Source organism: Vanessa cardui, chromosome 3, assembly GCF_905220365.1.
Source record: "Vanessa cardui chromosome 3, ilVanCard2.1, whole genome shotgun sequence".
Taxonomy (NCBI): domain Eukaryota; kingdom Metazoa; phylum Arthropoda; class Insecta; order Lepidoptera; family Nymphalidae; genus Vanessa; species Vanessa cardui.
In genome coordinates this window covers 7,935,736-7,947,555 of record NC_061125.1, presented here as the reverse complement: position 1 = coordinate 7,947,555, position 11,820 = coordinate 7,935,736, and positions in this window count along the sequence as shown.

The following is an 11,820-nucleotide window of genomic DNA, read 5'->3' as shown; positions in this document are numbered from 1 at the left end:
ACAAGGATATGCACAACATACACACCATACATACATACACCGGTTTGTAGGGTGAGTGAACCATCACTCACCCTACAAACCGGGACGCAACAATACTGAGTACTGTTATTTGGCGGTAGAATAGCTGATGAGTGGGTGGTACTTACCCAGACGGGCTTGCACAAAGCCCTACCACCAAGTACAAAAAAAGTTATTGTCGTATAATAACGTCGAACTCTCAGTGATACGCACAATTGGCCTACATTAAGACTTCGATATCGATTCAATGGTAAAATATTTGAGGTTTTAGGAATTCTGTACGGTATCTCTGTGGTGTATTTGGAGCGAGACGAATAGCGTAGATCCTTTATCATCAGTTGATAGCATAAGCCAGGATGTAAAGGTAACCTTCCAGAGGGACTCCGGCGTCCTTTACAAAACCTAAGCGATGATCACAATAGGATATCAGTAACTAAAGTCCTCTTTGTATGAAAACATGACATAGTTTCCATTTTAACCCCTTTTCACCAACAAGGAAGATGCCAACTACATGGTGAGAAGTCATCAATAGAGATCAATAAACTTCTTACTCCTAAGTTGAGGTGCAATCTCATACATATTTCGTAAATATCTTCAGGTTGGATGTCAATAGGAGGCTAAGATGGTTCGAATTTCAAAGCGGAGTGAAAGTAAACTCGCAGCCACAGCAAAAGCCAGTAGGGCTAAGAGCAATTTTTTTTTATTTAACCCATTAACAAATTTCCTTAATGCTAATATTCACAATAAAAACATATAACAATTATTTGACTTAGAAAATGTAAATCTAAGCTATTAAAATATAATGTGATATAAATAAAGCATCGCTAAGCAGCTCAATTACTATATTATACAATCAGAAAAAGGCAATCTGGAGAACGACTAAAGACTTTGGATCTAGTTCTGACGCCAGTGGCACCCTTCCTGAACACTTCAGATAATTAACTTAGATGCCGAATAAATTAATTAATAATCTTAATCAGAAATTAGTCCATTTACAATTCATAACTTAATTATTGAGTTAAACGTTAATTTTTAATGTCGTAAGTCTCTTCTAGATGCTTGGTAAAATATGTAGTATGGTACAATCAGTCAAACCTTTAATATTTTAGTTTAGGATAGAATACCACTCAATACGACGATGAACCATTATTAACTATTATATGATAGATTTAAATAGTTTTGTTTTAAAACATGTGATCTGGCAAACAAACGGGCTACAGGATAACAACAAGAACAATAATAACAACAGCCTGTAAATTACCCACTGCAGGGCTAAGGCCCCCTCTTCCTTTGAGGAGAAGGTTCCTTTGAAGAGAAAATATATTACAGGATAACATAATCAGTATTTACTACAACATTTTTTGGATCTTATGTTTTCTTTGCATGTAATTACACCTGCTCAATAACCCTTGAAACCGGCACGTACCATGTTTTTTTTCTTATGCTGTAAGTGGCAAACGAGCAGCAGGCTAATCTAATGGAAGATTACCACCGCCCATAGAGATCTGCTACACCGTGGGGCTTGCAAGGGCGCTGCATGCATTTTGTGAAATAAGTACACTCGTTTCTTGTAGCTGTATCGCTTCGGAAAAACCGAATGGTTTACATTAATAAATATTAATGTATGGTGTTAAAATATGTAATACGTATGTGATGCCTCACCTGAAGGGCTTTCACCAACAGCTACCACTAATTTAATATCGATACATGACTTTTTTGATATAAAAGTACTTGAAACTAAGAGACTAAAACAAACAAAATGAAAGAACTAAAACAAAGTAAATAAAAAACGATATTCTTAAATATTTAGTAACTAATTAGACTAGACTATAATGGTTTGTAAATAAAATATCAATATCGAACCAAAATAATACATGCCAATTAACGCCTTAGGTGGAAATAAAATAACATTGGTTGACAATAGGTTTTAATAACGTTCATACGAATGAGTTGTCATTAAAATTAAGATAAATTAAGACACGCGAAATTAATTAATAATGATATGTATATTAGTTATTAAGATTAATCTATTTTCGGAATAACGATCGTCATTAATATTTGATCTTATTATTAAAATTGAATTCAGAGAGCATCACAATGATTTATTTGACGTCAATCTGCCTTTATAATGCCTAAATCTCACCGAGAATTCCAATTAAGGCGCTTACGTGATGCGAATAATTCTCTATACCCACATTTAAACGAGCAATGGCAATCTATCGTAAATATTATAAGTGTGCGACATACTATCCATCAAAGTGACTTCAGTTGGATGAAATATAAAATTAAAGTATTTATTTATTGAATAATACGAATACGATACACACAATTTATATTTTTATCAATCATACTTTTCATACAACTCTTTTGTACATAATGTTATAACTATACATGTAATAAAATTGGAGTATTTGTTTGTAATATTATAATAACCGCTTTATACTAAGCAAGGTACATATATATGGAAATACCATTTTTGTTTCATTTTTGGTATATCTGTTTGTTTGTTCTGAATAATTTCTAGAATAGCTGGACCGATTTTGACGTGATAGATCAGATAGATAATATAAGAATGAGTAACTTAGACTGCAACAATAACTTTTTTTTTAATTTAAAAGCACTCGAAGCACAACTCGTAATTATATAAACACGAAAAATGTGTGAAAAACAGCATTGAAGTTTCATTATGTAATGAATTATGATATTTCTTACAAATAAAAATAGTTTAGTAGTAAGCGTCTTTTTAGTTTTTATGAAATCTAATATTACCTATCGATTGAAAAATATCTCGCTATAAAGACTTTAAAGTAAATTCACGATAATTTCTAATACAATATTTGACATAATTTTTGAAATAAGACTTGATGACATCAAAGAGATTGTGTTCAGTGTTTCGGCATTCAACTATGCGTCCGAGACATGTCCTAGTTATTACTACAACATGTCTCCGACGCATGACTGACTTATGATAATACTAATATATTATTATCATTGCATACTGTCTGTCTGAGCGTATATAGTACTGAAACCAGGACGTATACACCTATAATAAAATTGGATTGTCTGTTTGTGATATTAAAGAAATCGCTTTTAACTAAATTCATAAATACACGGTACAAATATAAATTTACAATTTTCTGTTTGTTCGTCTGTTTGCTCCAGCTAATCTCTAAAACGACTGGACCGATTTTGATGGGACTTTCTTTGCAAAAGGCTGATGTAATGAAGAGTAATTTAGGCTAGAACAACAACTTTTTGTCAAAATCAAACGCTCACGGAGTCGCGGACACAGCTAGCAAATAAAACTTCTATTAGATAATAAGGATATCAAAGGTTTTCTCAATATAAATTTTAAGGAACAAAATTGTGCTTGAGGTATCAAATGAGCCTCTTCTGTATACTTCAATATAAATTGATGTGATATCTTTAGAAATCATACAGGACCAATCGACAAGTATAATACGAATCACAAAGGAATATGAAGTTTGGAGTACATTTTCTCTTAAGGGTACTTATATTCCGTCTATATCTTCATGTTACCATTATTTCCACAAAATTTTCTTTGTATTTTAAATTGGTTTTGAGTATGTATTTTTGAAAAAATATGCCTCAATGGCTTGAATACGTAAATCATAAGACGGATGTGGGTTCATCTCGTACTCAGTAGGGAAGAAAACCTGGATCTGATAAAATTTATTCAAATACATATGTTTTTGATCGTTCTTAAGTGTACAGCGTGTTTATAAATTTTAAATTTATCGTCTTAAAATGAAATGATACAAACATTTTATTAAATTTACTATTTTTAATCCGTTTAACTTTACTTGATTTATGAGTTCTTAATCTTCTATAGAATTCCAATTACGGAAAAGACTGCGTGAATGGAATGACGCTCAGTACCTAATGAATTGAGACTTTAATTTACTAAATCCGATTAGATGATATCGTATTTCATAATGACTACATTAATATGATTATTTCATTACTCTATCCCTTTTCATTTAATTGATGAACAGTACCGAATATGTAGTACTTGTAGTTACTATCTATATCATCTTATTTTCCAAGGTTGATATTGGTGCATTGGTGATTGTTGGCGCCTACGTGTGGACCTGCACTACATTTATTTTACATGACATTTGGTCTATATGAACCAAGATATTCTAATTCATAAAGTAATCCTTTTTTGTCTATGTACTTAAGTTCCTTCCTTTACATTTTAATTTGAATATCTTGTCTTAGTAATACCTGTATCTTCAGATAAAAGTATTTAGCAAAACCAAAGAAGTTTCTTTAACCTGCCTAAATACCGAACAGTGATCTATTTGGCTTATATTTATTGCAGTGCCAAAGTCTACGGACGTCCGTGAACTTACTATTATATGAAGCATTTGCACGTTAGCTTATTGATAAAAAAAAAAAAAACTTACTTATTATCCTCATAAAGTAATTCTAATTTTAAAAATAAAAAAACACTTTCTATTATATTATATACTGTATAATTGGTTCCAATGATGATGAATAAATTATAATACTGTAATATAGTGTCGGGACGTGTAAATATCAGCAACTATAAGGATCGCCCCTTCTCCGTATAACGCAGTGGACTTAGCCAAACTATTTCACGTAATATTCTTGGTATTGTGGCTTAGACTTTCATAACTCGATTCAAAACATTGTTGTTTGGTTTAAACTACAGAACATTGTTCTTAATATTATTGAAATTCAATAGTTTAAAGTTTTTCGTTTTGAATGTTCAATATAAGTTATTCAAGTTTTACTTTTCATTCCAACAACTCGGTAATTTGTTCTAAACTATGTTTTTACTTCCAAAATACTATAATATGTTATCAAATTATCCAAGATAAAGAGTTATCTCTCCCACCGATTGCACCGATTGATTTGTTTGTGAGATGATGTATCATAAACTGTATTCACACTAGTAGTCGCCCGTAGTTTTGCTCGCGTTTGATGGGTGTTGATTGTCATATGTCAGTTCAAGTTTTCTTGATACCAAATTTCATCAAATTCGGATCGACGATTTGGTCTTGAAAAAGCGACTGACGGTCGGACGGACAGTTACTTTCACATTTATAATATTAATATAGACTGCTATTTTGCAACATATGTGTGAGTTAGTTAATACATATACATATGAATCCTCTTTATAACAGGTCTTTATCAATTTTAGGTACGTTTAATAAAGGCGAGGAATTCGGGGTGGATGGCACGCCGGAGTCCAGAGAGCTTAGCACGTACTATGTTATTGAACGATCATATATTAATTATATAATTGTCTGTATTGAAGCAATTAAAATTTCAATGTGAATAATATAATGAATAAAAAACCTATTATTCCACATACGTACAATTAAAGTAATTTAAAGCTCTCTTATATACTATAAACTATTAAGTATATAGCACCATTTTTTTATAGATCATGCCTGTGAGATGAAGGAACACTAATTGATTGTCGGCGCCGTCTTTTAACAATACGCTGTAATAAATTAACTCAATAATAAAGAAACAACTTGATTGAACTTGCTCTTCTTTCAAATAAATTAAAACATTTTAACAATAAAACATTTTTATAAAAAGCTCCTTCATATTGTAACAATAATTTTTTTTATTATATAAAACGTCACTAAAAAGTAAAAGTGTCAATTCGCTAAAATCCTTGCCGTTAGCTCATTTCCCACTTCCTGTATATCAATGTTAGACCCACGATTCAATTTGGCATTTTCTAAAATTTTAATTAATAAAATAAATTACATTTACTTTAAGAGTGCAGTGAAACAATTGTTAAATTAAATTTTATTCACTAATTTGTTAAACTGTTACATTAAAAAATATTTTTATAATTTTAACTTTTTTTTAATTATATGAGACGTTAAAATTATAACAATATTTTTTAATGTAACAATATGATTTAAGAAGAGCAGTGTATCTAGGTATTTCATATAAATTAAAAGATGCCTACATATCCCATTTTAGTTTGATAAATGACTAACATCCACAACTTTCATCCCTTATTTGACCCTCGTCGGTTATAAATTTATTTTTCTTTAAACGGGAACATAAACACTAATTACTGTTTATCTAGCATAAAGATGACGAATATTCATCACTCATTTCAGGAGTGACTTTTCATAAAATATTAATAAACATAATTCATAAAATTTCCACACCATCCACATTTCTATACTTTCAAATATAACTTCCATTAATTTATCAGGTGTGAGTTACACTCATAGGTGATAAATTATATAAATTTTAATTAATAAGTAATGAATTATTAAAGAAAGAAATTAAGTATTTTAATAATTTTGATGTTACGAAAATTTCTTACCTTGGAAAGACAAATTTCCATAAAAACTTTCATTAAATCCTTAGGAAATGAATTTTATCCTCCTATTTATCCTTTTTTATTTCTCACCTACATATTATATTTCATAAGGAATTCTTGTAAATTTCATTCCTTAGACTCACCAGATTGATCATGATAATACTATATTCATTTGATATATTCAACAATAAATTAAATTAAAATAGGTATGTTTTATTTCAGTAACAAGCACTTTTAGATCATCATTTTAAATAATGACATTAAATGCAAAGCGGTTCGGAATGCAGATCCTTTCAAAACCGACAAAACTCAGTAGCTATTGTTCAAATACATTTAACTAGTTAGTGATTTATGTTTTATGAGTATCAAAATTATCTCTACTCGTAAAGCGATTCCCAACAGCATATACAGTCGATATATATATTTCGAAGGATCAACAGGCAAGTCATATTTCATATCGACGTTTCGGTTTATCGTGTTAATTATTCCGCAAAGCACTAGATGAAATATCTTGTTCGTGCTCGATGAAGGAACACATAACAGTGTGCATGAGTAAGACACTATTTTACCATTTGTATTATATATTCATTAACCCAATTTAGCACCGTTAAATGAACATCGAAAACGTACTTTTTAACTCTGATCTCAATGTAAGTAGCTTAATAACTTGTGTTATGGAAAATCAGATGTCGATACTTTGACCAACAATAAACTTTTTCTACATCGGCCAGAAATCGAACCTCGGAGTGGAGTACCCATGCACACTACTCGACCTCGGAACAACACTTCAAGACCACGTCAAATAAAAGAAGCAAAATATAATATGAAGTATGTTTTAACGTCGATTTATTTTTACTAAGAGTTGAAAGCAAAACAAAGTTACCTCTCTATAATTTTTAAGTGAAAGCAACGTAACTTTATTCTGGAAAAGCATCCGACGTATCCCTTTTATAAATTTAATAATGTCATCATATCAAAGACGTTTCCCTGTAATTGCTCGCTCCATTCAAAGTGCTTCAAATACAGAAATACGGAATATGGATGTTTTGAGATAATTAACGGGAGGAAACGATGTATTTGCTTGCATTTGAATTTGGAGTCGAGTAGCCTTGACACTTGCACACATTTGTATTTGACGCAGCGTGTTAACAGAAATTTGCTTGTCATAAGTTGTACACATATTTAATTAATCTGAGTGAAACAGATGTATAAATATCTTCATAGTGTATGAATGAGATCGAATATTATGGAACTACAACATCACTACAGTCTCCTCTCATAAAATATAAGTAAATTAATAAAATAAATATGAGACAACATCACATACATTACTCTGATCCCAATGTAAGTAGCTGAAGCACTTGTGTTATGGAAATCAGAAATAACGACGGTACCACAAACACCCAGACCCAAGACAACATAGAAAACTAATGGTAATCTACATCGACTCGGCCGGGACTCGAACACGGGACCTCAGAGTGGCGTACCCATGAAAACCGGTGTACACACCACTCGACCACGGAGGTCGTCAAAGTGTATTTAACGAAACGCTATACATGACTGAAAATATAACGATCAGCAAGAACAGTAAAGAATAGCCTCATCTTTAAGAGCGATACGGCTTGAGAAAGCCGAAGTGAGTATTATTTATATTTCATTGCAAAATAAATATTAACAAGCTGAGCTTCCATTTAATATTTCAAATTTATGTTCTTGTAGCATTCAACGCCTATTTTCCTCTTAAATTCTTGTAACACACAAGTATCCGTAAGGAAAGCCTTCTAAATCTAAAAGATATTTATGACGCGCACGTGCTTATAACGTGGCGATGTGCGAATTTCTAAAGGAACGTCCTTAATTTATCTTTATAAACTAGCGATCCATCCCGGCTTCGCCCGGGTACAATTTATTAATAAAGAAAATATGAAGTAGGTATATTATGTTTACTTATTTAGTAGTTTCAAGTAAGCAATATAAATAGTGTCAAAATTGTTTTAGTAAAGATAATTAAAAATTAAAAGTCAGTTATCCGAACACTCATTTTGTGACAAATTGTTGCAATCTTTTGGTTGCGTGTAATTTGGTATCAGTGACACATTTTAAAGTAATATAATTTGAATGATATTGTACAGCAGATAATTTTAATCATCATTTAAATAAACAAGGTAACTTACATGTATATTTTTATCTGTATAAGGATTAATCCTTACAATAGTGTTATTGAAATGTTGTAAATAATAATAGTTTTTAATATTTTAAGTGCAAATTTTAATAGATATGCTTTGCGATATATAGATGCGACTTATGCGACGAATATCTAAAGTATATTATTCATAGATATGTTAGCGTTAGCTATGTTAGGTTACGATAACAATTTTCAACTGTAATCACCCCCATAGAAAAGCCGTTTCATAAATAAATTGCAAACAAATTTAATTAATTACTAGTTTCATTAGTAAAAGCTCGTCAAAATACATTATACGGTTAAAAATTTAACGGATAGTGAGAGAAAGAGAGTTTATACTATTAAATTTACGAATACTTTGTGATATATCTATATGTACAAAAAAAATGTTTCTTTAAACTTAAATCAAAACTTAAAGAAAGGATAAAAAGCTTAACGTCAAACTACGAACGAGATTAGCACGCTGTTATATTTTCTCCATTCTCTTTTTTAGCTTTTTTTGAGGGTCGAAGCTTAAGGCTTGAAAATTTACTTGCTCACAATAAAAAAATCAAGCTGTAAAGAGATTAAATTTGATAAAGAGTATAAATAATATATTTTTAATTTAAATAACATAATCGTGCAAGATCTTGTTAAGAAAAATCGGAAAGTTTTATATATTTAAATATTTCATTAACAATTTTGCACACGATTAAAATACCAGGCATTAATTTGTAGGATTTCATGAAATGTTGCTAATTGTGGATGATTTTTTATTTCATAATATTAAAAAAAAATCAAGAGAGTTACTGACTATATTACTACAGGCATCGTTTACTATTCAATTTACCTCTATAATTTTTGTGATTGTGCAAGTGCGTAGGTATTTAAATTTTATTTTATAAATTTGATTGTATTACTACAATGTTTTAGAGTATGAATTACGCCGATTAACATCGTCCAAAGCTGACAATCGGCGTCCTACGCTGAGCTGGAGCATGAACTTATATTTGTTTTAACATGATCTTACTCAACTTTCACGTTCACTTATAAATAGTAACTCATTTTAATTAAAACCTTTTTTTTCAATAAATCCTCATAAACATCTGTTCCTTGGAATAAAAACTGCACTAAGAAATACGAAATTTAAAAAGAACCTTATAAAATATCGCGTTTCACGGAGCAATTTTTATGCTAAATGGCGAAAACTAAATTAATTTAAAACTAGTTCTGAAACTGACGTTTTCTATTACAATTTTGGAAGGCATTAAATTAGCAGCATTCGTACGAAAGTTGAACTATGTTCTCAATAAGCTCTTGCCAATTCAGAAATGAAACTGCGCACGTTGGACGACCGCCAGCGTTTTACGTTCACTTTACCAAAGAAATAAACATATGTACTGATAGGGATTGTCTATAATGGTCTGTAATTATAAAGATAAAAAAAAAAAAAATCAAAATAAATTGTATTGATTCACTTCAGTGAAGTTTAATATATCCCTGTGTGATTATTTATATAAGATAGTTATGCCAAGCTTAAAATATAATACAGAAATTAATAAAGGATAAATTCACAGAGAATATTAATAAGCTACCTAATCTTTATTCCTTTTATTAATAAAGTAAGTGTATAGGAGGTATTAAGTCAATCTTTAGCTGAAACATAAAAAGGTTTTATATATGTATGCACTATAAATAAATAGGATGTCGTAACAAATAATACTAATTATACTTACAGCTCAATATGATGGAATAAATAAAATCTTTAAATGTTTATCACGAATTTATTATAACATATCGACACTTTAACATCAAGGTTATTTTTCAATTCCGTTATAAAAACAATCAACAAATTAAAAGCATAACAAATCGAATGGAATAAAACTCCTGAAAGCATAAAACATTATGGCATTCTTACTACCCACTTTCTGTTATCATTTCACACAGTTGCTTTGAGGTTGTATTACTGGCTGGCAACTTGCCAGTCATGTTGTACTGACTAACGATTGTGTTGCAGCCATATCTCGCAACTGCAGTGAATTACACTGGCAGTGATTTACCTCTAATAATGAATCAGTGGAAGTAATAATGTCTACTGTGATGTATACATTACATTTGATATTTCAACTCCATTTAGTTTAGGTACCTATTTTATATGATAATTTTATTATAAATTTGTATTCCGTGTGCTTGACTAATATTTCGTTTGGTACTTTGTTCAGTAATACTATTATGGCACAGCAAGGATACTAAGCATTATGGGTATACTATACATTGATCCTCGGTGCTAATCATATATACAGTGCTACCATTTAATAAGGTAGTTATCTGTTATCTGTTGGTTTACTTTAATTATAAATTATTTCATGTTTTCAGCTTCTAAATAATTCCACCATCATGAAGGCCATTTTCTGGCATCCAATGTAAGTGTTTCATTGGTCACACATATTTGATAACATTAATTTTATGACAAAAAAGAAAACGAGATAATATTTAGCATAATTCTCTTTAATCAATTACTCAAGACAAATATGAATAACATTCAAGGTTATTGTACATTTCATAAATGAAAATATTAGAGGATACAATCTATGACTATTTAAAATACATTGAGATCAAAACAATTATAAAGCATAAGGTCAGGTCAAATTATTAAAACTAGGAAGAAGTCTTATTTTTACATAAATTAAAGTTTTAACTACTTTAAATTTTATTTACACTTTAGGCCAGCTAAATTTATAAACAATTCATATTCTATACTATTTTTTTTAATTCAAATTACGCTATCACTTAAATATTCAGCGTTCGAAAACATTTACCGCCTGTTATAGAATATTACATTAAATATATCGCTCAAATCATGTTTTGTCTCTGTTCATTGTGTACAATAATGTCTTAGTAAGAAATGGACAAAACATGTACAAATGTTCTTAATTAATAGATGGCGTGTGAAAAATTTTACAATGATGGATTTCAATGCTTATATAAAACACTTGACTTGAACATAAAGTTTTAAATACTACTTATTTACTTACATATTTTCTATGTATATAATATAAATTAAGTACACATCTTTAGTTATATTTGTTTTTATATAGTATTAAGTAGTTTTCAAGGAAATCGACAATGTCCCTGTTGGGACCTCGTTAAAAATGTTAAACGTCACTGATTTTATAAAAATCAATCACCTGTTCTGACAATTGTGTTATATGAAGGAAAAAATATAAAGAACACTATTCTACATAGAAAATCATATCACATTGTGTACGGTTTTTTCTTCGTTAAAATATCA